This window comes from Sinohyriopsis cumingii, chromosome 2 (assembly GCF_028554795.1).
Source record: "Sinohyriopsis cumingii isolate HCF-2022 chromosome 2, ASM2855479v2, whole genome shotgun sequence".
Lineage (NCBI taxonomy): Eukaryota > Metazoa > Mollusca > Bivalvia > Unionida > Unionidae > Sinohyriopsis > Sinohyriopsis cumingii.
Window position 1 is genome coordinate 82,739,741 of NC_142962.1, and position 26,730 is coordinate 82,766,470.

At 35.4% G+C, this 26,730-nt stretch overlaps 1 long non-coding RNA gene across 1 annotated transcript; it reads left to right on the top strand.

Moving 5' to 3' along the window:
- The first annotated feature begins 902 nt into the window (after positions 1 to 902).
- On the top strand, positions 903 to 26,730 carry LOC149805288 (uncharacterized). The gene is made up of 3 exons (XR_016418484.1): positions 903 to 1,068; positions 5,665 to 5,772; positions 25,216 to 26,730. It is a non-coding gene; the product is annotated as an uncharacterized LOC149805288 (long non-coding RNA).

The following is a 26,730-nucleotide window of genomic DNA, read 5'->3' on the forward strand; positions in this document are numbered from 1 at the left end:
TCAGTCCAGACTGGCCATCACACATTGCATAAGCAACATCAACAGTGTTTTTGTTTTATTTATAATTTCAAGTCCTGTATTCTGGCAGATCATGGTATACACTATATTACATCAGTCTGATCCATTCGTATGTCCATGAAATCTCTGCCATACTGGGGGTGGGTGAGAGGTATTGGGTTCAATACAACCAAGTTTGCAAAGATCATTTAATAACATGCCACCATTTGTGACTCAAGGTGGCAGGGAACAGTTTCGTAAATTGGCCTCTGGCAAATTTCTTAACTTAAGGCTATGGTGTGACTTTTTGAGCAAAGATTGTGTAATAATTAAAGATATGGATATTTTTGTGAATTTGGTCTTTCCAGCTTGTGTTGTTCTTGAAAATGAATACCAATAGTCAGTTAGGAAGCAGAGCTAGCCACTCATAGCAGTAGACACCTTGGTTAAAGGCAGGTAGAATATCTAATAAAACTGCCTGGATGAAAACCATTTTGAATTGCATCAAGCTAGATGTATTAAGTACACAATGTTTTTCAAAACTGTCACCTAGGGAAATTGCTTGTGTTTGCACTGTAAGCATCACATGTTCTTCAAAATGGCCTTCAGACATGAAAAATGCTTGTATAATTTTGGGTGGGGTACATCAACTTTCTATTCTATGAATTTCTACTGATTTGTCGGGTCAAGTGAATGATATTCTAATGTCTTGCTTTATTACACCTATCCAAAAATATGGACCTTTTTGCCCTCTCTCTTATTTTTTATTTTTTTATGAATTTTTATACATGTATTAGCCAGATGTATGTAACATCAAATTTGTGCATAAAAACTGCCTTGCACTTTGAACCTCAACACGGGCTGATACCTATGGCATCAACATTAAATACCATGTGCTGTAGTTATGAAAAGGGCATGGTTCTGTCTGTTCTGGTGACAGGCCAATCTGCAGTGATGGAGAAACGTAATATGTCATTCTGATGATGAGAATATGCAATATTTTGTGTGAACATGGATATTTTCACTGGCTGCTTGAGATATGAATACTCCTGCAATGGTGCTGCTAAGAAAGTAATGTTGAATGATATTCTTTTAAGTTCATAACAGGATTTTGACCTGAATGATTGCAGAAATAATGAGATTTGTTGATAAAATTTCACTTCCACATAGTTTGACCAAAACACATTCAATCAGTAAAAGTGATCAATTAAGCATTTTATTAGATCTTTGTAAGGCACAGACCTCATGAGAAGATACAGCAAACTTGACTGAATGTTCTACATGCAACTTTAAGTTGTAGATGAACACCTTGCTTTGTATATCACATAATGCAACTAAAGCTCTAAATCAATGCTGCAGACAGTAAAAATAAAACAATTGTCTCCCATACTTGGTGGCTGGGATGTGGTGGGGAAACAAATCAATCCAAGTTTGTACAGAATATGAATGAAGTTCCTCTAATGCCATACTAAATTGTTACTTAAAGCCATACTTTTAAAACACTTAATATACTCTCTTCAAGAAAGAGCTTCATGCTCAAAATAATTTACGGGATTGCTTTAAATCTATTGATTATGCATTTATTATATTACAACATTATCCTTCTTCTTCTTATTATTATTTTTATTATTATTTATATTATTATTATCATTACATGTTATATCAATATTAAGAATCATGGAAAAGTTCAAGGGGTATTTCCTAATCTTATTCCTTCACAACACACTCAATTTTCAATAATAAAGGCAATGAATACTTTAAGACAGAATGAATATTCATTGTTTGGATACTTACAGAAAGCCTGTAAAATATACCTTGTTTGGACACTGACACAAAGCCTGTTTTTCATTCTCTATTTATTCATGTTATAAAATATACGTTTATTTGGATACTGGCACAAAGCCTATTTTTCATTCTCTATTTATGCATGTTGTAAAATATACGTTTATTTGGACACTGACACAAAGCCTGTTTTTCATTCTCTATTTATGCATGTTATAAAATATACGTTTATTTGGATACTGACACAAAGCCTGTTTTTCATTCTCTATTTATGCATGTTATAAAATATACCTTTATTTGGACACTGACACAAAGCCTGTTTTTCATTCTCTATTTATGCATGTTTTAAAATATACCTTTATTTGGATACTGACACAAAGCCTGTTTTTCATTCTCTATTTATGGATGTTATAAAATATACCTTTATTTGGATACTGACACAAAGCCTGTTTTTCATTCTCTATTTATGCATGTTATAAAATATACCTTGTTTGGACACTGACACAAAGCCTGTTTTTCATTCTCTATTTATGCATGTTGTAAAATATACCTTTATTTGGACACTGACACAAAGCCTGTTTTTCATTCTCTATTTATGCATGTTATAAAATATACCTTTATTTGGACACTGACACAAAGCCTGTTTTTCATTCTCTATTTATGCATGTTGTAAAATATACCTTGTTTGGACACTGACACAAAGCCAGTTTTTCATTCTCTATTTATGCATGTTGTAAAATATACCTTGTTTGGACACTGACACAAAACCTGTTTTTCATTCTCTGTTTATGCATGTTGTAAAATATACCTTGTTTGGACACTGACACAAAGCCTATTTTTCATTTTCTATTTATGCATGTTGTAAAATATACCTTGTTTGGACATTGACACAAAGCCTGTTTTTCATTCTCTATTTATGCATGTTGTAAAATATACCTTGTTTGGACACTGACACAAAACCTATTTTTCATTCTCTATTTATGCATGTTGTAAAATATTCACTTTTTGGATAGTGACACAAAGCCAGTTTTTCATCCTCTATTTATGCATGTTGTGTTTATACCTTGTTTGGATAGTGACACAAAAGCCAGTTTTTCATTTTCTGTTTATGTGTTTTGTATAATATTCCTTGTTTAGATAGTGCCAGATTGCCTGTTTTTCATTTTATATTCATGTGTGTTATATAATATTTTCTTGAAATTCAATTATTTTACTTGTCACACTCCATATACAGCATTCCTTTGTTATAAAGCCCCTCATTATAACACCCCCTGTTATAAAGCAAGCATGGTCATGCATCCCATTTCATTAAGTGGTAGTTAAATTATTTGTACTTCATTATAAAGCAATACACTCATAGGTCCAATGGACAGCATTATAACACTGGTCAACAGTGAAATCATTACTGACTTGAAAAGGCCCTAATCTGTAGTATTTTGGTGTGCCGAACACGAATATAACCATGAAAAATTTGTATTGGCTCTCGTTTTGAAGATATTCATATACCTCATTTTCTATGTTTCACTGTGTAAATTTCTCCAGTAGGACTGCAGCAACATCCGGAATAATGATGTAACATTGCATAATACCATCATGCTCACATCATCCACAGTTGATTGCATCATTTTCTGATGCAATGCAATACTAATGCCATGCGGCTGCTGAAGTAAGTTGACGTCAGCAGTGTACTATACATGTGTAGGCCTATTATACTAATGCCAGGCGGCTGCTGAAGCTGACGTAAGCAGTGTACTATATAAAGCCCAATCAGATAGGTTCAGCATTTAAAATATTTTAGACGTTGTGCGAGACAGTTCAAGCTACTGTTACATAAAACTTATTATTTTATCCATTTACGTACAATAAAGAACAGTAATGCCTCGAAAGTGTGTTAATACCGCGGACAATTTTTGCTATATTTGTGGGGAAGTGACATTTGCCAACCAGAAGAAAAGTATCAATTCTCAAGTGAAGAAGGCATATCATCTTTACTTTGGATGCAAGGTTGGTGACCAAGACAAGCCTTGGGCTCCGCATATATGCTGTGCTACATGTACAACACAGCTTTCACAGTGGTTGAATTGCAAAAGGTCATCAATGCCGTTTGCAGTCCCAATGGTGTGGAGAGAGCCAAGCAACCACCTAAATGACTGTTACTTCTGCTTGGTTCCTCCTCTTTCCGGCGGAATAACGAAGCGAAAGAAGTCGAGAATAGTCTACCCAAACATTCCGTCTGCATTGAGACCAGTTCCACATGGTGAGGGACTTCCTATTCCAGAACCTCCAGCAGAATATTCTCTTGATTCATCTGACGAAGACAAAGGTGAGTCGACCTGTTCTTCTCCTGGTCCATCAGCATGCAGTGATCCAGATTTTCACTGTGGTGCATCATCAACCCCACACAGAATAACACAGGAAGAACTAAATGACCTGATTCGTGATTTGGACTTATCAAAGAACAAGGCAGAATTGCTAGGATCAAGACTCCAACAATGGAATCTTCTAGAAGAAGATGTCACAATTACTGCATATCGAAAGCGCCACCAGCAATTGGAGCCTTTCTTCAGAAAGGAAAGTAATCTGATATTCTGTTCCGATATTGAGGGCCTCATGAATGCTTTAAAAATCACTCATGACCCACAAGAATGGAGACTATTTGTGGACTCTTCGAAACTGAGTCTCAAGGCTGTGCTTTTGCACAATGGAAACATTCTTCCATCTATTCCAGTAGCGTATGCTGTCCACATGAAAGAGACATACGATAACTTAAGGCAGCTACTGAATTCCATTGAGTATAACAAGTACAGCTGGCACCTCTGTGGTGATTTGAAGGTAGTTGCCCTTTTAATGGGACTGCAGCAAGGATATACAAAATACATGTGTTTCTTATGCGAGTGGGATAGCCGAGCAAGGGAAATGCACTACATGAGGAAGGAATGGACTCACAGGCAGAATGTAGCCATTGGAGAGAAGAATATCCAACACCCAGCTCTGGTTGAGGCTCAGAAAATCTTGCTACCACCCCTTCACATCAAACTAGGTTTGATGAAGAACTTCGTGAAAGCCATTGACCGGACTTTGCCAGCATTCCGATACCTGCATGAAAAATTCCCTCGACTCAGCGAAGCAAAGATTAAAGAGGGAGTTTTTGTGGGTCCTCAGATTCGAGAGCTTTTCAAAGATGACCGGTTCAACAACTTGCTGGAAGGTGACGCGAAACAAGCATGGAATGCTTTTCACCTAGTTTCTACAAACTTCCTCGGAAATGTTAGGGCAGAAAACTATAAGGAACTAGTAGAAGACATGTTGATGAAGTATAAGAAACTTGGCTGCAATATGTCTCTAAAGATTCACTTCCTTCATTCCCATTTGGATTTCTTTCCTAGCAACTGTGGTATTGTTAGTGATGAACACGGCGAACGTTTTCATCAAGATATCGCAACAATGGAACAAAGATACCAGGGAAAATAGTCCACTACAATGCTGGCTGACTACTGCTGGACACTCCTCAGAGATGCTCCCGAACAGCTGTACAAGAGACAGGCGAAGAAATCTAAGATGTAGTCATTGACTTGATTTTTTATAGGTAAGCTATTACAGTTGACCTTTTACTATTGGAATGCATTTCGTTATGTAAACATTAATTTCTTGCAGATTACAAAAAAACTAGAGCCAATTTTGCAAATTGACTGTCATATTCGTGTTCAGCACATAAAAATTGATAAGAATTGACTAATTTTATTTCAGTAACATGACTTTTGTAAAAATTTGTTGTCCAGTGTAATCAAAGATTACTGTACTAGTTTCTCAAGCAGAGATTCGACATAATGGTTACTATGTTATACTTCCAATTGGAACTCACCCATCACTCTTCTCTGTCACTAGATGGTTTTAATGAAATATGGACTTCTAGACTGCTTCTCAGAAAAGGAATGAGCATAAACCACTCCTTCATTATAAAGCCCCTCATTATAACACAGCCCCTGTTTTAAGGTAAGTACGATTATGAATTCCATTTCATTAAGTGGTTGTAAGATTATAGGTATCATGTAATTCATTATAATAGGCAATACACTCTATGGCTTCCATTATAATGAATACTATGTTATTGCCACTACAATCTATGAGCTGTAATCCACTATGACCACAGTTAAGTCATCATCCTGGAAAGGATCCATTCTTAATGAGGACTAGAAACATTACAAACAGACTTTTCAAGCTGAGATGGGTTGTAATTTTCAAGACAATATATATGTACCTGTCTAATGCTGTTAAAAATCATAACTGTTTCCTCTCCAGTCTCATCAATAAAAGTTTCTATCATGACTGCAACCAATCTCAGTTCGTAAGGGTCACTCACAGTCTTATGAACTAGTACATTATTCTGAGCATCAGCTTCCATTTATACAACAAAAAGAGACTGCTCTGAGTCAATATTTGATAATAAAGCCCTGAATAGTCACTTCCTGAGTCCATGTTACTCCCTGTCAACTTGGGAATGTAGAATATATCTGATGCACTGTCCTGCATGTAGGTAGGGGTGACTTGGTGGTTAGAGAGCTGGATTCACAACTAAAATAGTGCATAAAAGCCATATTCAAACCGATGGATCACCACAGGCTGGCTAACATTATGTATCAATGGGGCATGACAGTTTACTCTGATAGCCTCAGCACAAAACCTAACAAAATGAAGCATGCAACTTTTTATCTTGGCCCAGCTTTTGACACTGTCAAGACCAACAGGGAGATGTACACTGTATACAGATGACATCATTTTTAACTGAAGAAAAAAAAAGTAATTCTCAAAAAAAGCTAACATTATTATAAAGAGCTGTCATGTTGGTACCACTGTAATTTGACAGGCTCATAGTACTCAAGAAATCATTATTACTGCACTTCAAGAACTTGTATTCTGTTCTGCAGGGCTTCATTGAGTGTTGCACTACATGTTATTAACTGCTACAAACTGCTTAAATTTTGTTCAAACTGACTTGTAAAAACCCAAAATCTCATACCTAAGAGAAATTTTCAGTGCACTAACAGCATAAAATCTATTCCTTGGATTTAATTTTCTTTTATTGATGGGGTATCAATTTTAATGGATTTCATAGCAGTTAATCCCAAATTCCAAATAAAAGACCCAACAAAGAGCAAAAGAAAACCTACAGGACACAAAGTCCAAATAAAAGACCCAACCAACAGTAATGGAAAGAATATAGGACACATATCCAAGTAAAAGACCCTACAAATAGCAATGGAGTGAATATAGGACCTACTTTCTTATTATAGAGGTGACCAATGGATGTAGAGGCACTTCAGTTACCGGTAGTTAAATTATGATGCAATAATTTTTTACTTTTAACAAAACCACAAAAATATACACAGTGACAAATATGAGCTTGTTAATGGAACACAGATATCATACTACTGTACCTTAGTAAAGGAACACAGACACCCCACCAATGTACCTGTATAATGGAACACAAATACCCCACCAATGCACGTGAATAATCGAACACAGATACCCCACCACTATGCCTGAATAATGGAACACAAATACTCAGCCAATTTGCATGAATAATGATTCAACACAGATACACCACCACTGTGCCTGAATAATCAAACACATATACCCCACCAATGTGCCTGAATAATGGAGCAGATGCCTCACCACTGAGGCTGAATAATGGAACGCAGATACCTCACCACTGTGCCTTAATAATGGAAAACAGATATCCCACCACTATGCCTTAATACTGGAACAGGGATACCCCACCCATGCACCTGAATAATTGAACATAGATACCCCTCAACTGTGCCTAAAAACTTACCCAAGCAAATCCTTACCTGATGAAAGCGTGACAAATAGTTGGATAGATGACTAAGAATTGGAGTTTGCGTTGCTGCTACTGGGCTTGGTGGGCATAAAAATAAATTAAATGATCCACAGTAATGAGGCAGTTACCTACAGTGAACAACATATTAGCAGTACATGTAGTAAAGTACTTATTACAATAAAACATTTTAACATATTGCTAAAAGGACTAATTTTTCTTAAAGCAGTGATGTATTCGGTAGGTACAGATGACATTTTGAATTAGCACAATGCAGGCAAATAGAATGTCACTTCAAAACTGACCCCAGTCTATTTACAGCATTTTGATTCTAATTGTGTGTGTGTGTGTGTGTGTGTGTGTGTATGTGTGTCCAAGAAGAAGAAAAACAAACTGAATCTGAAGTTATGGAATTAAAAAACAAAAGAAACTTAATTATTCTTGTAAAAAAATGTTTGCTTTGCTGCATTACTTGTATAAAGTTTGAAAATTTTGATAGCTTGAACTACATAGTGAAGTTATGGTCACTCATGCAATCAATTTTCAATCTTCTCTATGATCATTCTCTATGATCATTTATGCAGTGTGAAATCAATTTTCAAGCTTCTCTATGACTACTTATGTAGGGTGTAATCAGTTGTCAAGTTTCTCATATGGCCATTTATGCTGTGTGTAATTAATTTTCAAGCTTTTCGCTGGCAACTCATGCAGTGTGCAATCAATTTTCAAGCTTCATGAATCCTCTACAGCAAGATCTTCAATTCTTTTAGTTACAAAGCTATAAAAATAATAAAAAAAATCTCAAGAAAAAAACACAAATACTTAATCAGTTTACAAATGTCACCTGAACAAACAAGAAGAATGTATGAATATAACAGTAGTTCCCTTTAAGTGTAATAACTTCTAGTTTCCTGCTTCACATGATACAGTTTCAACTAATCTAAACTCTTGTTAAATGATGCAATTTTAACCAATCTAAATGAGTGTTACATGATGCAATTTCAACCAGTCTAAATCCTTGTTACAATGGATTGGTAAACATTTTTATTCATTTTTACAACAGATGCTGAAATAATTGAGGAACAGTTGTAAATAATGACCAAAAGTTATTTAACACAACATCATAGCAGAGACTTTTACAAAGTTACTGACCACTACTGATTCATTGGCTTCTGCAATCAATAACTAGATGATTCATTCACACAAATCATTGTTCATATCCATTAGTTAGATTATTAATAGTCTTTGATATTTGGTGATAATCACTAATGCTACTGTCCAGTGTTAATCAAAATATATCAATCACACAGCAAGACTTCAGATCTGTAGCATTCTTCTCTTTTTTATAGTTGTTCCATGTGTCAATTTAACAATATACAATAAAATATTTATTATACCAAAAATATCTGAAAAAGATTTTGTTTGGATAAGTGGTTATCTTGGGAACTGATAAATTTGCAGAAAAACAGACATTTATTCAGAGAACACATTGTCAGTCCATTAATAGGATCAATCAAAGAAATGGCATCCAAAGACAAAAGAGATGATTTCAGGTTAGTTAAAGTAATTCTCTCATGTATAGTGCATGATTGATGATAATTGCAAAGTTAATTCATTTGGCTAAAAATCCCAGTTTAAAAAGGAGAGAAACAGAACTATAATTGCCATAAAACAGTCAGTATCAACAGACAATACATGGCTCTTGCTGCATCTTCTCACAGATGCCAAGTGAATAAAAACAGAGTCTTGAGTGTGAGGTCCTGAAAAGAAGCATCACTTAGGGGTTCAAAGGGGTTTTGGTTAAGAACCATAAAACACACAAGAGATTCCATAACAAGATCAACAAGGTGCTAATCTGACCAGAGAAATGAGCAAATTTAAGTGTGTTGGAAATGGCAGCTCCAAAGTCTGTAATAGTTGATACTGAAATATTTTTTTTCTCAAAAGGAACTAAAGGAAATCTGCAACAAAGTTGAAGAGAGACAGCTAGGATCAACATGTTTCCTACAGCACCCATCACATTAGAATCTCCACCTGGCATCATAGACCTTGGGTGTTGAAGCTCTCCAGGCTTGAATGATACACCTGGCAACCAGCAAGAAAACCTGTTCTGTTGGATAGACTGAATGAGATAAACCAAGCATGAAGGTGGAAAATGTGTAGGTTGTTGTGTAGAGGGAGCTAATGTGTTGTGACAGTAGACCACTCCTGTAAAGATCTGTGTTGATCTATCTAGAGGTGTAGAACATCACTGAACCAATGATCATTTGTGTCACAGTGAGGCTATGAGAATGATATGAGCAGTGAAGGCATATGCAAATAGACAATCCCCCTGGAAGCTGAATGTGTCCACTGCCCATGATCTCTGACCAAGACTGGAGAAACATAACAGCTAAGTCTGTTGTTGAGCCTGGTCGCAGACAAACCCACAAGAGGCTTTCTCATTAATAAGAAAAAAAGACTCTATTAAGTAATGGCGATGAGCCCATTCCTTGCAGACTGTTTTGCCTGACCTGGACAGCTGTCTGCTAAAATGTTCTTCATTCCTGAAATGTGGCCACCTTGATGGATGATGCTCCCAGTTTCTGCCCTGAGGAAGAGGTTCCAGAACTCCACACAAAGAGAAGGGGCACGTGTGCCTCCTTAACACTGTAGATATGCTGTAACAGATGTATTTTCAATGGAGAATAGGCACATCAACCATTTATTTTGTTGTTGCACCTTTGCAGTGCTACAAATATGGCTTTCATTTTTAAGTTGTAGATTTGGAGGGATGATTAATCCCAAGTCCAATGATTCCCTCCTGCTCTAAATGAGGGCCCCATACATATTTTGGTGCATTGGCAAACAGACAGAAGTGATGGTTGGGTGCATGCATGGTTACCCCATTCAGGAATCTGTTTCAATTCATCCACCAGCAATGGTAATGAAAGTCTGGTCCTAGAGGAATCAAAGCTGATATTGAATCTCTGTGATTTCCATTTTGTAAGAAGGAGAAACACAGAGGGCACATATGGTGGCCAGTTAAGACAACCAGATCTGCAGAGGTGTCCAAGATTCCCAATAGACATAGGTATATGTGAGGAGACAACAATGTTTTCACTCATATCACCTCTAGAAGTACAAGTCCAGAGATGAAACGAGTTCAGACTTCTTGAGGATGGGTACAAGACTCAACCAAGTTACTGTGGACCAACAAAAGAACAGATCCTGATCAAGGAACTGAACCTGAATATTATGGATCAGCCAGCTGTCATCATACTTGAAAATCAGTTCCCATTAATCAGAGGAAGCACATGCCTTATAGGCTCATGCAACCTTAATACAACAGTCAGTCAGAGGTAGCACATAATTTATAGGCTCATGCAACCTTAATACAACAGTCAGTCAGAGGTAGCACACTACTACTCCCAAAACTTGGGTCAAGACTCTGGGTACAGAATGGTAGAATCTGGAATAAAAAAAATTTAATGGTCCAAGCTAAATCAGAGGCATTTTTTATGCATAGGAAAATATGGGATGAGCAAATAGACATCCTGAAGGTCAGTGCAAACCAACCAATCTGATGGATGCATTGCATCCTGAAAGGTTCCTCCAGATGAAACTGGTTTAACCAGGAGAGATTGTTTATGATAAATATTTCCTGCTTTTCTTGGTGACCCAAAAGAAGCAGGAGTAGACTATAGGAGACTGATCATTCAGGACCCTCTTAAATGCTTTTTTCTGCAAATTGGTATCCACTGGTATCCATTTCTTCCTTCGATTTCACATGACTGGACTGGTGAAGGATCATGGGGGTCCTTGAGGTGCGTTGCTCACAAAACTGGATTCAGTAACCATCACTAACAACAGAATGGACCCATCCACTGTCCATTATGCTTGACCAAGCCTATAAAAAAGAGGACTAGATGAGCAACTATGGTGATGTCTAGGAGGACTGCAGGGCAGGAGGAGCTGGGAAAGAAAGCAAGTTGAAGGAGTCTCATCTGAGGTTGTAAATTGGCCTGGGGCTGCATCTGTGTGAAGAATTTAGCCAAAGGCACCAGGGGATGGTTGACATTAGTGTGCTTCTTGGTTGATTACAATTGTCCAAGAGTGGTTGCAAAGGATCTTTGCTGAAGATCCTTCAAATTTTGTGAAGCCACAAATCCTTCTATGAGGGTCTCAGCTTCTAATGGAGCAACCATATGATGGTCTTTACTAACTGGTCAAATAAGACCTTTGAGGAGTCCAGCACAACATCATGGTAAATGTATAGAAGTTGTACTGACAAAGCCATTGTAACAGAACAAGAATGCCATGATGTCTTGGCCACAGCTTCCATGTTATGTGGTTGGAGAGTGGCCTCCTTCAGTATATTAAACAAAGTATCTGGGAAGATATCAGCTATGGTGACCAGAAGCTAGTCTTCCTGTTAAATGGCTTCAACTGTTTTAATTGAAAGGTGTGCCATGACTCCAGTTGTAATACCCACTTGGGGAATGTACCCTATAGCTAGAGGTAGAAATCATATGTCTCAAGGAAAAGGGAGGAACAGATCACCCTATATAGTGTTGAATGATGTCTTACCTTGGGGAGAACATTTGTGATATCCCTCAATTGTAGAGGAATGAGGAAGAAGCAGAAGTGGCTGTGCTTGAGACTGGAGAGCTTTTCCAAAATGGAAAGGATCTTCTTGGTCTTTGCACCATATGGTTTTGGGCACAAGTCCATGGGCAGAATGCATTACATTTCCCCACCTGAACAAAAGATATGATCTCCTCCTCTTCATCAAACTGAGGGGAGCTAGTGGGCCTCATGGCAGGCATGAATAAATGAGGATAGACAACAGATTATCATCTATAACACTCAAAGCAGGAGAGTAAGCATCACTATGTTGTTATGTGTCTAGGTTCCTACATATTATTCCAGTTTTTGAATTCTGTATAAATTTTGATAAATGTCCTTGTCCAAGAATTAATTTAGAGCACTAGTATTTCCAGGGAAAACAATTACTTGAAATCCGAATAATTTGAAGAAAATAAAATAAATAGCCCAAAATGGACACAACCTAAAAAAAACCTGGATGTCTCAAGTGTTAAGGCATGATGACAATTCTTTCTCAAAACATTAGTAATAAGTCTAACTACAATACAAAACAGATGTCCAGATGAGGGTCACATGGTCATCTTTCTGGAACAAAATAGAAGCATTTAACATGCCTAACATCATGTACTCCCAGTATGGCCTTAACTGAAATCAATTGTTCTACTCTGGGAAAGAATTAAAAAGCAAAGAAAAAAGATTGTTTACCAGAACTGCCACTGTTTATGAATCAAAGTCAGGAACTAGGTCAGCATTAGATGTAATGTCTCTAAAAAGTTGTGTACATCAAAAATATTTTTAAAAATCAGTTAGAACTGAACTCTATTCTGGACAGTATCAAATCCAGTAAATAAAGTTACACTACAATAGCATGTAATGGAATAAAACATTTTTTAAAATAAAACTAGCAAACAATTAAATTAAATCAAATATAAACTAAATCAAATATACATAACAATGTTCTTTAAAGAAAGTGACATACACTACATGCCATAATTACAGAAAACTGTATGAAAAACATACATTTATTTCTGCTACTTACCTTGATCCGCAGTTTGTTTAAAATCTTGTCACAAATCAGCTAAATCCATATGGATCAGAATGAGAATACAGACACAATGCAAAATGATAAATTACTTATACACAACACTCGCTTTAATTAGTCTACATGTCTAACTTTCACTGAATGATCATAAAGTCACGTCCACAAATTTTGAATGCTGTATTACATCACTGTTGAATTCCTCTTTCAAAATTTGTAAAGCATGTGAAGCACTATTGATTTGTTCTTTCACTGATGTAATATGTACTTCAGTTTAACAAAATCTCTCTCCTCTAACATTTTCAGTCATACAACATCTATGAGTCACATCGATAAAGCCTGTTTCACTCTATATTTGGCACCTTTTTTCAATATAGACTGGTGCACTACCTAAGTATGTTTCAGAATATAATGAATCTGTGACATGGTTTAAATTTCAAGAAACTTGTCTGTTTTCTTGGAAATGTGTCATGTACAGTTACTATAAATAGAAAATGAGGAAACTATTCAATGTTTATAGTCAAATGATCGCACACATCAAAAACATAAAATCAGCAGATGCAGGTCTATGATGGACAATTGGGCAGCAGCCAATAGTCGTATGACATGAGCCTCAAACTGTATTCATTATTCTGTGTCTCACTTACTCCTGACATTGGCAGATATAATCTTTGATCTGAAGTTAAAAACATGTTTTTTGGGGGCCTTTTTTTACATGAACTACACAGGCACTCTATGGCTCATTTTTATTACCCAGGTAATTATGAATGGGCAGGTGTGAAGGGGCAAATTTCTGGTGATCTATGAAGTACACATTAACTTGGGCCAGAGAAAAATTAATTAGATTTATGGGGACAGGCGCATATCAAATCGCCATACTGCCATGATTGATAATGTCTTTTTGAGGGGAGAATTTTATTTTTAATTAATAATAATAATGATAATGAGGACTTTGTATAGCGCCTAATCTTTAGAAGCTCTAAGCACTTTACAACATTAGACAACACCTATAAGATAAAAAACATATATAATGATATGATTATAAACACAAACACCATGAAATTAGAAAACATAATAAAACATGCTGAGAATATTTAAGGTAAGAAACATTATTAGGTCTTTAAATTTGTTCTTGCAGTCAAAATAAGTGAGTTTTGAGAGCACTCTTGAATGTGATCACTGTGTCTCTGTGTCTAAGTTCAGTGGGCAATTCATTCCATGTTGCTGGGCCCTGGTATGCAAAAGAACGCTGTCCATATGACTTTGTTTTCATAGCGGGAATAATGAGTATACGATTGTCAGAAGAGGAGCGTAAGTATCTTGCTTGCTTGATTAAATTGTTGTTTACATGTAAGGGGGGTTCATGTTGGTCTGTTCTATATATCTGCTCAGATCTCTATCTATTCCACCTGCTCAGATCTCTATCTATTCCACCTATAAGTTTCACCACTTATATTTATATTTACTTGAACTGGGCAATAACATTGAGGGTGGTCAACCTCTAGATAACGAGAACCAAATTATGCAGACACCTTGAAAGAAGGTACAATCTGCCAACCCACAGTCCACTTGCAAGAAGAGGGGACTTGGGTAAGGTTTCTACAAAGTGGACCTTGGGTCGCTTTCAGCAGGTATCCCATGGCATTTTTAGTCATTTCAATTGTTCATCATTGTGAGATGGGGTTCTGTGTGTTCTACAAGTTCCAGGATGAAGATGAGACTGTTTGTCTTTCCTGGTTGATGCTATGCCTCCAGCCTTCCTGGTGGATGACATCTCTCCTTTGGGTTCAGGGTCCAGAAGCCTAAAGGAGCATCACTCTCCATGAGGTGAAGGGCCACATATCTTGTATGGATTCATTGACATAATAGGAAAGTGGGGATCTGTTCCGAACCCCTTCCCAAGGCTGGATCATGGGGGAGACTCCCTATCCTGTACAGGGTATGATGGCAGAGTGGGAACAAGCGGGATCTTGTTCTGATCTCTATTCCTGTACCATAAAGCCTCTGTGTGATGACCAGTGTAATCAAGGTGACAAGTGACTGGCAAAAGGTCACCAGACATTGATCCAGTCACCGGTTATTGACCAGTCAGGCAAAATAGATATGTCAGAGCCGACTGGTAGATTGCCTTCATCCCTCATGAAAGTGTTGTGCTGCTCATGTCCTTGGAAGGGCAAGAAACACTGTTCTCTTGGGTGGATGTGATGTAGTACCCTTGAGTTCAGTGGTGCACTTCCTTCCTCATGCAAGGCAGTATCATGCAACTGTTAATGTGAGGGGTGTTCAAATTCCCCCTTTTGGGGAGGGGGAGGCAATCTACTCTTTGAACATTCATTCCCTCTTACAGAGGGTGGGGTATTACCTGTCTCCAAAGAGACTGGTCTCATAGACTCCTGGGACCTGGAAGTGTTCTTCCAAGTTCTAAAACTACATGTAGTCTTCTCACAGTGTGATTTCTTGGGGCTCTGCAAGAAAAAAAATGAAAAGTCAGACAATGAGGGGAATTAATGTTTCCTCTGTCATCTCTACCCATAAATCTGGAATGATTTTTATTCCAACTTCATTAGTCCATAGTGTTAAAAAAGTATAACAATTCTTACATGTGCACCTTGAAAAAAGAGGTGAGTGTCCAATGGGTCCTTCTTATGGTTACACTTTCCAACACACTGTCCTGACACTGTTGTCTCAAACAAGAGTTATCTAAAAGAGAATGGTAATAATAACATATTGAAATATTTTCACATGTAACACACCATTTGTAAACACTGTAAGCTATATTTGTATTTGTGCAGGGTAAACAATTACCCACTCATAAGGAATTTCTGTCTTCTCACTCTCCTACTCTTTTTTAATAAGGATGACCTTTATTGTTCTCAAGGAGCTAGGCAGACATACACAATAACAAAGAAACACATGCAGTGTATTAAAAAAAATGATAATATAGATAAAATGCCAAATTGATGTTTTATCAATTATTTAATTAAAAGAATTATGAATTCCAATAAACTGCATTAGTTTCTATGTGTATATCTTAATACACAAGACTTACCTGTGAACCAATAAGAAGGGTGTACCCTAAGCCCTAAAGGGTGAGATACAATGTGGTAACAAATGAGGACCTTTCCAGAATAATTACTGTAAAAGGGCAGGGGTTACTGGCATAAAAACGGAAGACAAAATGGATGAATCTAACACTAGATGAAATATTGTTTAAGGGAGAACTGCATATGATTTTAACTCACAACAAGCATTGTTTCTCTGGACATGTTAAGAACTACACCACAATTAACATGGAATCTTTGAAATTGTCCTCGTAAAATATGACTGTTCTTTGCATGGTCATGTGAGGTACATGTGTGGACCATGTCTTATTGATGATTCTCTACTCTGTGTGAGGATTCATTTGCATCAAATGGATGAGGTTTCTTGACACGAAAAAGTAAAAGCTGTGCAATAGTGATGGGCCATTTACTGTTAAACAAATATTTAATTATATATTGTCTATGCATTGAAAGAAATCTCTGTGAAGGATGTTACATGAATTGGCCAAATTTATACCAAAGAAAGTAACTTCGTATGATCAGGCCAATCTCCTCTTGTCTTTTTCAAATATTTACACACAAAAAACATACAGGTTAATCATAGAAAAAATAATAGATAAGAGCCATGTGAGCTGTTAACATAAATAATTTTACAATGTTGCTAAAAGGATTTAATGTGTGTGTGGGTGTGTGGGTGTGGGGGGGTGTGTGATTTGGATTTTTAACATAGCTTTAAAAATGTTTCAGTCTGCAGTGTGGCAGTTTATAGTGTTCAGGCATCATGCCCCACCCAGTCATATTATCTTGACCACAGGCCAATCAGTTCTAACCTCTTTAATGCTGAGTGCCAAGTGAGGTAGCTGCTAGTTCCATAATTTATAAGCCTTTGGTATGACTCGGCTGGGATTTGAATCTGCAACCTCTTGTAGATGAAGCAGACACTCTAACCACTTAGGATACAGGAGCAGTCGTAAAATGATCTTTCTGACTTAAGTTTTTGACCAACTCAAAACCTTGAACTCCACAACATAGTCTTAAGTAGGCACATGTCTTTACTATAGCATTGTGATGTCATTAGCTGATTTAGCCTTAAATACATGAATTTACAATAGTATTTTTGATATTTAGACTAAAATCCAGCTAAATTGTCACCATAAACCAATATTCTTTCAACTGAAATAAGTTGAAAGAAATTTTGCTTCTGAACTGATTTGTTAAATCTAGGATAGAAAGTCATCAACTCTGACTCTTGGAAATTTTTCTGGAGTGACATGACATGTTCAAGCTTGTCATGTCAACAATATACAGGAAGATCCTTGTGTTGTGTTCTTTTCTCCTGAATACAGTGCCAATTTGTAAAAACCTTTATTTGGCATTTTATAGCTAAAGTGTCTTAACAAACTAGATCTGTATTATAACATAGGTATGTCTTCACTCCCAAATCACACATTAAAAAAGTCTGAATATTTTATATGAAATTCTCAGAATGTTTTAAATGGTACAAAAATCACAGAAAAATCTTCATTTTGTTTTTGGTTTTCAAGAACTCTATTTTCAGAGAGGTTTGATTTCCTGAGGTGTTTTTAAAAATTTAAATTTTATATATTTAGAACTTGACTTGTATAGCCAAGATCATACTGCCATACACAAGTCAGAAATTAAAAAAACAAACTATTCAAAGTATGTAAAAAAAAATTAACAAGGTTATCTACCAATAGACAAGTGCAACTCATAGGAGTACCAAAGCCAGCAATAATGAAACTTATGAATTCTGAAGTCAAAACAACCCTAAAGACAAAAGGAAACTGCAAAAAAAGCATTAAATAATAATGACTGAAATGTAACCAGAAAAACATGGATGTCATTAGCAGGCTCTCTAAGCACATGAAGATATAAACTGCTGGTACTTTAATTGCCAGTCTATGTTAAGACAAAAGCAGGGAGAAGACCTAGATTTTACCTTTTAATGACAATGACGCAGTGATAATTCTAAATTATAGATTGCATATGAATGATTAAAATGTATCACAGGACATTTTTTTGGTATCATTGGACATTTTCTTCCTCTTCAATTGTGTGATCTGTGTAAATTATTCAACATCTTGTGATCATTGTGCTGAGGTTTGTGCATATATTTTTATAGTTTGTACAAATAACTTTTCATAATATAAATATCATGATATATCTTAAATTATCAAAATAAATACAGGGTTCCTGCCACAAATTAAAAAAAGATTCCAGAGCTTTTCCATACCCCCCCCAAACAATAAAGATTTCCAGACCTAACAATATGACAAGTTCATTGACCTAATGGGGGAAAAATACTTCAAAATTGCAAGTAAAATGTAAAGAAATGAAAAAGTATTATAGCCAATCTGTGTGATTTATATTTTTTGATGTAGCTTTAACAACTTTAGTCATATCGTTATGGTGCCTGCAGTGTGACAGTTTATAGTGATCTCTACCACTGGAGCATCATGCAGCAGACATGTAGCATCTTGTCCCACCCAGTCACATTATCCTGACACCAGACCAACATTAACACTAACCTCTTAATGCTGAGTGCCTAGTGAGGCAGATGTTAGTGACATTTTTATATGTCTTTGGTATGACTCGGCAGAGTTTCAAACCTGTGACCTCCCATATCAAAGGCAGATGCTCCAACCCCTTATCACATATGTACAAACCACATAGTCAAACAAGATACACATTATTATGCATGCATCAACCAGCATTCATGTTTTCAGTTGTATTTTTTAAATATTTCTTTACCTCATTGTCTGATTCATTCAGCTAATCATAATGCTTGCTTGTGTGTTTATTCCAAATCCTTATTCATCCTGCACCTTCATATTTATGGGGGAAAAGATCATTTTATTATGCAGATGATTGCATTAACAGGTACAGTATTTACTGTATATTTTGGGACAGTATATTTCTTGGAACACCATAAATTAATTTTTACAGCACTTTTTTTGTGCACCATATGTTCTGGGACACATCATTATTTCCAAGTTGTAAGTTGTGGGACAATTTTTAAACCATTCAAAAATTACATGTTAGAAATAGCACTCAAACTTAAAATTAAAAAAAAAATAAAAAAGTATTAAACTGTAAACTCAAGAAAAAATTTGTTAATCCCTTGCAGTATCACGTCATCAACCCAACCCTTCTGCACATACAGCCCATTACCATTGGAAGCAACACATATACAGAGGAAACTGCATGGACCAAAGTTAGAAATGTTTTAGCTGCACCAGTCATGCCAATTCTCACTTTTTATTTCCTTCCTTATCAACAGTCTGTCCAGGAATGAGATCAAATACACTGGAGTGCTATCCATGTTAATGATCATATTGCTGGTGAAATCATCTCTTCTGGCCTTCACAAATTCATTTAATGATTTTATTTTCTCCTTCAAATCTTCTGGGAGATGTAGGGTCATCAATGTTCAAGCACAAAGCTGTAGATTGTGTCGCTTTAAAACTATTCCACTGTTTCAATTTAATTTAAAAATTCCTGTGAATATCTGTGAAAAGGAACAAGATGGCTTCCCTACATCAGCCAACTTTGTGTATATGTATATATCTAAAATTGGCACACTTAAAAGAATACAAAATCGGCTTGCTTTGTAATAAAATAACCTTTGTATTTGATATCTTGCCAGTAACTTCAGACAGTGAGTTTATTGATAACTACCAGCTGTGTTTATTTTCCACCTGTGCTTCTATTTGTCTGTCATTAGAAATCATAACCAATACAGACCATCAATGATGACATATTTTATTTCTTTAATAAACTTTTCATCATTAAAAAAGAGGAATAAATAATAACATTACAAAGTTATATTCTTTCATTTTATTATCAAATAAGCCTTTTGTTCATTTATTTATCTCTTTTATTGTAACATGCAATGTGTGTGTCAGTGGGGGCACAAATTCAATGCAAATTTATTTCTTAAGTCTTGGGACATATGATCTATGTGAAAAAAGTTTTCACCATACATTTTGGGACAGGAAAAACAAAATCATTTATTTTATCATATCCCAGGATATATGGTAAATACAGTACTCTTTGTTCAAGCAAAGGTCTCATTAGCCTATTCAATTTTAGCTAGTCTTTGTGATTTAACCCGTAACTGAAAAATATGATTAGTAGTTCACCTGTGGTTAAGTAATATGAGTAGCATTGCTAAGTTTCTATTGCCATAAGGCCAAAAATGTGTTTCCTATTGCACTGTTTTTAAAATTAGAGTAGTTTTTTTAAAACAGTATACATATATAAATGTTATAATGATTAGTATAGATAATATATTAAAATAAAGCTTTCCAAGGATTTCAATACTGAAACCAAAATTGCCAAAACAAGAGTAGTTGGACAGGAAGCAAGAAGTACAGTGCATCACAGGCTAAAGTTACAGTGGGTGAAATTACATCATTTGGGCATAAACATTTCAGTGGATTCAGTGGTGGAAAATAAAACTGAAATTATTAAACCTGTTTAAACAATTGGGAAAAGTAATCCTAAGCACCAATTGTTAAAGTAACAGTTCTGAAAACCTTAATTATTCCAAAGCTTAATCATTTGTTATCTCATTACCAAATCCTCCAAACATTTTCTCAGAGAACTAAATTATTTTTCACCTTTATATGGTTGTCCAAAGCGGACAAAATTAAAAGAGAGGTTATGATTCAAACAAAAGGTAGCTTGATGATGATAGATATTAATTAATTTATATTAGCTTTGAAAATAGCATGGATTTGAAAAGTGTTTCAACCGAACAGAAAAATTAGTAAAGTTGTTTGAATATGAAATATACAAGATTATCTACATGTTCCTTAAAGGAGATGAAAATGTGGTGTCATTATCCAAAACAGACAAAAGATGCTTTTGGGCATGATGTTTTATTGGCAAGGAAACTGTTAATTGAGAAAATTATATCCTGGACAGGTGAAGATCTTATGAAAACAAGTTTATGGATGAACTCCAAAGTTATAAAAGTGAACAAGGTACCAATTTTCTATAGGAAATGGTTTGAACATAATGTACTGTAATTTATATTGGTGACATGCTTACAGATCAGGGAGCTATTTTTGATTTTGAAAGTTGTAAAGCTAAATATGGTCTCAAGATGAATTCCCTTCCCCTTGTGTAACTTTCTTATGTAAAAAGTTAGAGTCAGAGATAATGACATCAGTCAGACCATTTCCATTCAAAATTGTATACTATAACTATATAAAGACTATTATAAATCACTTCTGAAAAAGAATGTTAAACCAACTAGTGACAATAAATGAAATTAAATTTTTAATTTGAATTTGGATATATGGCCTAACATATATACTAAAGTTTTTAGAATAACAAGAAACTCAAATTACAATGGTTTCAATTTTGTGTTACTCATAGAATTTAACAAAGAATTCATTTCTATATAAAATTTTCTGAGGCTGATAAAATTTGTAAAAATGTCCTAGATATAATATTGCATTTGTTGTGGGAATGTAATGTGATAATCAAGCTATGGAGTGATATGTCCCACTGGATTCAGAATAAAGTGAATACAGAAACAGTGCCAAAACTGTTATATTTGGAGATACAAGCAGATATGGAATATAAGAACTACCTTTATTTTATTTTTTTGTTCTAGCCAAAAACAAAAACTATATTTGTAAAATGAAAGGGGATATTGGTTCATTGATTTTCTTGAAGACATCTATAATTTAGAAAAAATATATTGCAATCAAATCTGAAAATAGAGAAGAGTTTATTTTAATTTGGGAACAATGGGAACTATTATTCCATCAGTAACTAAGAATGATGTTTTAAAATTCAAATGCATGTTTAACAGCATCATGTTAAACACATTATGTGTTTGTAATAAAATCTAAAACAAATTTTAAAACATTAAAACTGCTCTGGTGGCATAAATGGTTTGAGTGCATGCTTCAGGTGCTGGAGATCACAAGTTTGGAACCAAACCAACCCCGGCTGAGTCATACCAAAGACTTATGAAAATGGTCCTGCAGCTGCTGCACTTGGTGCTCACCATTAAGAAGTTCGGTGTTAGAAATATGCAATCTGGCATCAGAATAATGTGACTGGGTGGGACAAGATGCTACATGTCTGTGGTATGATGCTCCATAGCTAGACATTGGTATAAACTACCACACTGTAAACATACTAGCAATATGACTCACACACACACACACACACACACACACACACACTGACACATACACACACACATTTCATATTTATTTTGGTCAGATTGGATGGTAAACAGGAATAAAAAATATCAGCTATATGGTAACCTACTGTTGTGTTCTCACACATTATAGTCAGCCATTTTGGAATATCCCTCAGATTAGGCTTCCTAAATGTAGGTTGCTAAGTTTATGGCTTTATCAACAGTATAATAAATTCAGAACACTCTTATAATTTACCTCGAGTCAAGTTCTCTCCCTGGAGAAACAAAATCGGACTCATTACTTGAAGCAATCAAGTGTAAACAATTAGGGTCATGGAGATCCAGGATTTCACTTTCACAAAAAAAGATTCTTTCCAAATCAATTGCTGAACAAACCTAATAAAAACACATTATTTGACCTACACCAAAAAGCATCCTTGAATGCAATCAGATTTGCAATTTAATAACATCAAAAATAATGACAGACATAGATTTAAATGCAGTGATTTGCACTGAAGACACTATTCAGAAAAATCAGCAGAAAATTAGGTTTTGAAGGAAAATACTGTTTGTCTACTTTCGTCATCTTTCAATTATGAAAAGCTACAATGCCTGCCAGATAAGATGGTACAAAGTTTACAAATGAATCTACCATCTGAAAGACTTTTGAAGCATAAAATGAAAGTAATATACAATTTTTATGGACCATTCAATTTCTTACAAGTTTCTACTTACCATGAATAATTGCATAAAAGTTGATCTATGCATGAATGAACCTCTTCATCCATTTTTTCTTAAAATTATGCAGCAGTGGTGACGTTTCTATGATACTATGACTGTTATGTAAACAAAGATACTATATAGAATCACATATGTTGATCCATGTACAAATCAATCTCTCCCCCCTTTTTCTAAAAATTGTGATGACTTAAAATGACACTAAGGCTGCAGTGTTTACAAATATACTAGAACAACTCTATGGTCTTAAACTAAGTAGCAGAGAAGAGCAAAAACCAGCAAGTTTAGTAAAATTATAAAAATAATTTTTTTCCATTGAATGAAAAGTACAAAATTAAACAAACTTACAGTATTGTTAATTAAATCCCAAACAGTCCTAAAAGTTCTATCACAAGTCCAAAAATACAGAATATTCCAAATGAATTCCAGTGGTGTTCCAAATGAATAGGGGTGAAATGATACACCTCAGCCACATATTGATATAATTCATGATACACAGTCTTAGATATAATACATATCAATATACATATGAACTTAATGGTCTTTCCATTTTTGGAAGGTAGGTGGTGCCCTTTATGTATGTTGACATACTGGTTGTATTTCCAGTATGCACATTACAGATAGACATATAGACAAGATAACAAATTTAATATACTTTCCAACAGACTACCTGTTGGTTGTCAGTTTTATTCAACATTTTTGGCCATTTAATGGTGGCTCCATTTAACTCAAGTACTTTAGCCACCAGGCTCTTTGTTTTGCACTTCATGAATGCTTTGAAAACATCTTATTACCAATTTCATGTCTCACTTAAACTTGAAGACATTACAATGTTATCTTCAAAACAAGACATAATGAAATTTCCTCATGCAAGAAATTCTCATCTAGAACAAATCCATGTATGGGATTGAGGATGAATACCAACAAAATCTATCACATTGTACTTCCTGTAGATGCAAAAGAAAGCTGTGGCCACTGGTACTTCTATCTGTTAGCGAATTCCATCAGCACCTTCATTCACTGGTTAAATATCTCTGCATAAAAAGAGAAATTCCATTTTTGTTCACCCTGTACAATATAGGGAAAGATACTGCCAGGATTTTGTCTTAACAGGGACCTCACATTTCATCACTGAAATAAGTGGGGAGTAGAAAAAAGAAGGGGAAGACATAGTTCAATATTTACCTAATATTTGATTATATCTGTCTCTCATTCTTTCTGCTCCACTTTCTTAGAGTTCTAATGAAATCAAGATCTTTACAAGATGACACCTTTAGTTGTATAAGCATTAATCTATTAATTATTTCTGAGCATATTGAATTCCTTATATGTGAACAAATATTGTTCTGTGCTTCCTTCTGAAGGGGCATATATATAGTAGCACTACCAGCTTGAATATGATGGGAAACTGATCTTTATGGCTATCATGTACAATTTTCCAGAGCTCAAAGATATTATATTTTAGATACATCTATTCCAAAATAGGATTTCACTTCCCCCATAAGTGCCTCGCGATCCTAGAGAAAAAACTGTTTCATATTAACTTCTTGGAACTGAAAGCATGTTTTTTGACATTACAATCTGTTTGTTCCGAAGTGAAGAACATGCATGTGTGCATCTACATGGATAACTCTGTAGCAGTTTCATATGTGAACAAAATGGGGGAGGGCTGCATTTCTAAATTGCATAAATTATCATGTGATATCTGGCTGTGGTGTGCTGTTAGGAGTATATGATTAAGTACTTCTCATTTGCTGGGAACACTAAATTGTGATGCAAACAGATTGTCTAGAAATATAAATGAGGATTCTGAATGGAAGTTAAGTGCTACAGTATTTAATGCCATCATTAAAGAGTATGGGCACATAGATGTGGATTTATTTGCTTCCAGGCTAAATCACCAAATTCCGCATTATGTTTCACAGAGACCTGACCCAAAAGCTATAGCAGTTGATGCGTTTTCTTTAAAATGGAATTACAGTCATCATTATTGCTTTCTACCTTTCAGTCTGTTGGGAGTGGTGCTGCAAAAAATGGCCCAAGACAAAGCAGATGTTATTTTGGTGCCACCACTATGGACAACACAACCCTGGTTTCCAAGCCTCCTGCATGCTATAGATGGTCCTTGTTTTGCTCTGCCATGTCCACAAGACATTCTACACACAATCCACAATGCTGACACCCCCTCCACAAATTGAAGATGGGTGTTTGTCATTTATCTGGACAGCAATAAAAAATCAAGGATTATCAGAAAGGGCTGCATGCCTTATCATCAATTCATCGAGAACATCAACTAAAAAACAGTATTGAGGTCATCTCCAAAAGTGGATGTTATTTTCAAATCAAAGACAGATTAATCCACTTGACCCACCTGTGACTATTGTTATAGAGTTTTTAACTGAATTAGTAGATAGAGGTTTAGGTTATAATACTGTAAATACAGCTAGATCTGCAATTTCATCATTAGTTAGTCTTACTTCTAAATCTGATCTAAGCAAGAATGTTTTACTTAAGAGATTTATGAGAGGGGCGTTCATTGCAAAGCCTTCATTTCAAAAGTACTCATTTGTGTGGGATGTGCGGCTTGTGTTTAACTATTTTCTTTCTTTACAAGGCAATAACCAATTGTCACTGCAGGAACTTACTATGAAGTTAATCTTACTACTTGCTTTGTTAACAGGACAGAGGTGTCAGACACTTCACCTTATGCAGACAAATAGCATTAAATTTGGTGTTAACAGTGTACAAATACACATTCCTTCATTGCTGAAACAATCTAAAACCTGGTGAACACATGAAGCCCTTTGTTTTTCAATCTTATCCTTATGACAAAAAATTGTGTCTTGTTTACAGTGCTATTTGCAATGGACCAAACTTTAGAGAAATTCTGAAACAGTTATTTTCGGCACACAATCTCCACATAAACAAGTTGCTAAAAGCACAGTATCAAACTGGATAAAGACTGTTATAAGAAAGTCTGGTATTAATACCTCAGTCTTCCAGGCTCATAGCACAAGGGCTGCATTTGTTTCTGCAGCCTGTGCTAAAGGGGTACAACTGGGTGCAATCTTGAAGGCAACTGGTTCAGGGCTAGCGCCTATACTTTCTGGAAATTCTATAACAAGCCCATTACAGACCAGACTTGTCTGCATCCATACTTTTATAATGGTAATGTAATGTACAATGTAACCGTATTTTTTTCAGACATGGTATGTTTTCAGACACATGTAGTGATACGACCCATTGGATTCAGAATAAAGTGAATACAGCAACAGTGCCAAAACTGTTATATTTGGAGAGTAAAGATGGAATATAAGTACTACCATTGTATTTTTTTTTTCTTCAAACTAAATATGAAATCTATATCATGTAATATTAAAAAAGTATGCCTATATTAGATTGGTTGAAATATTTCCTTAAAGTCCACTATAATTTGAAAAAATATATTGCAATTGAATCTGAAAAGAAAAAAGCATTGATGTTGATTTGGGAATAGTGGGACCCATTATTCCACCAGTAACAA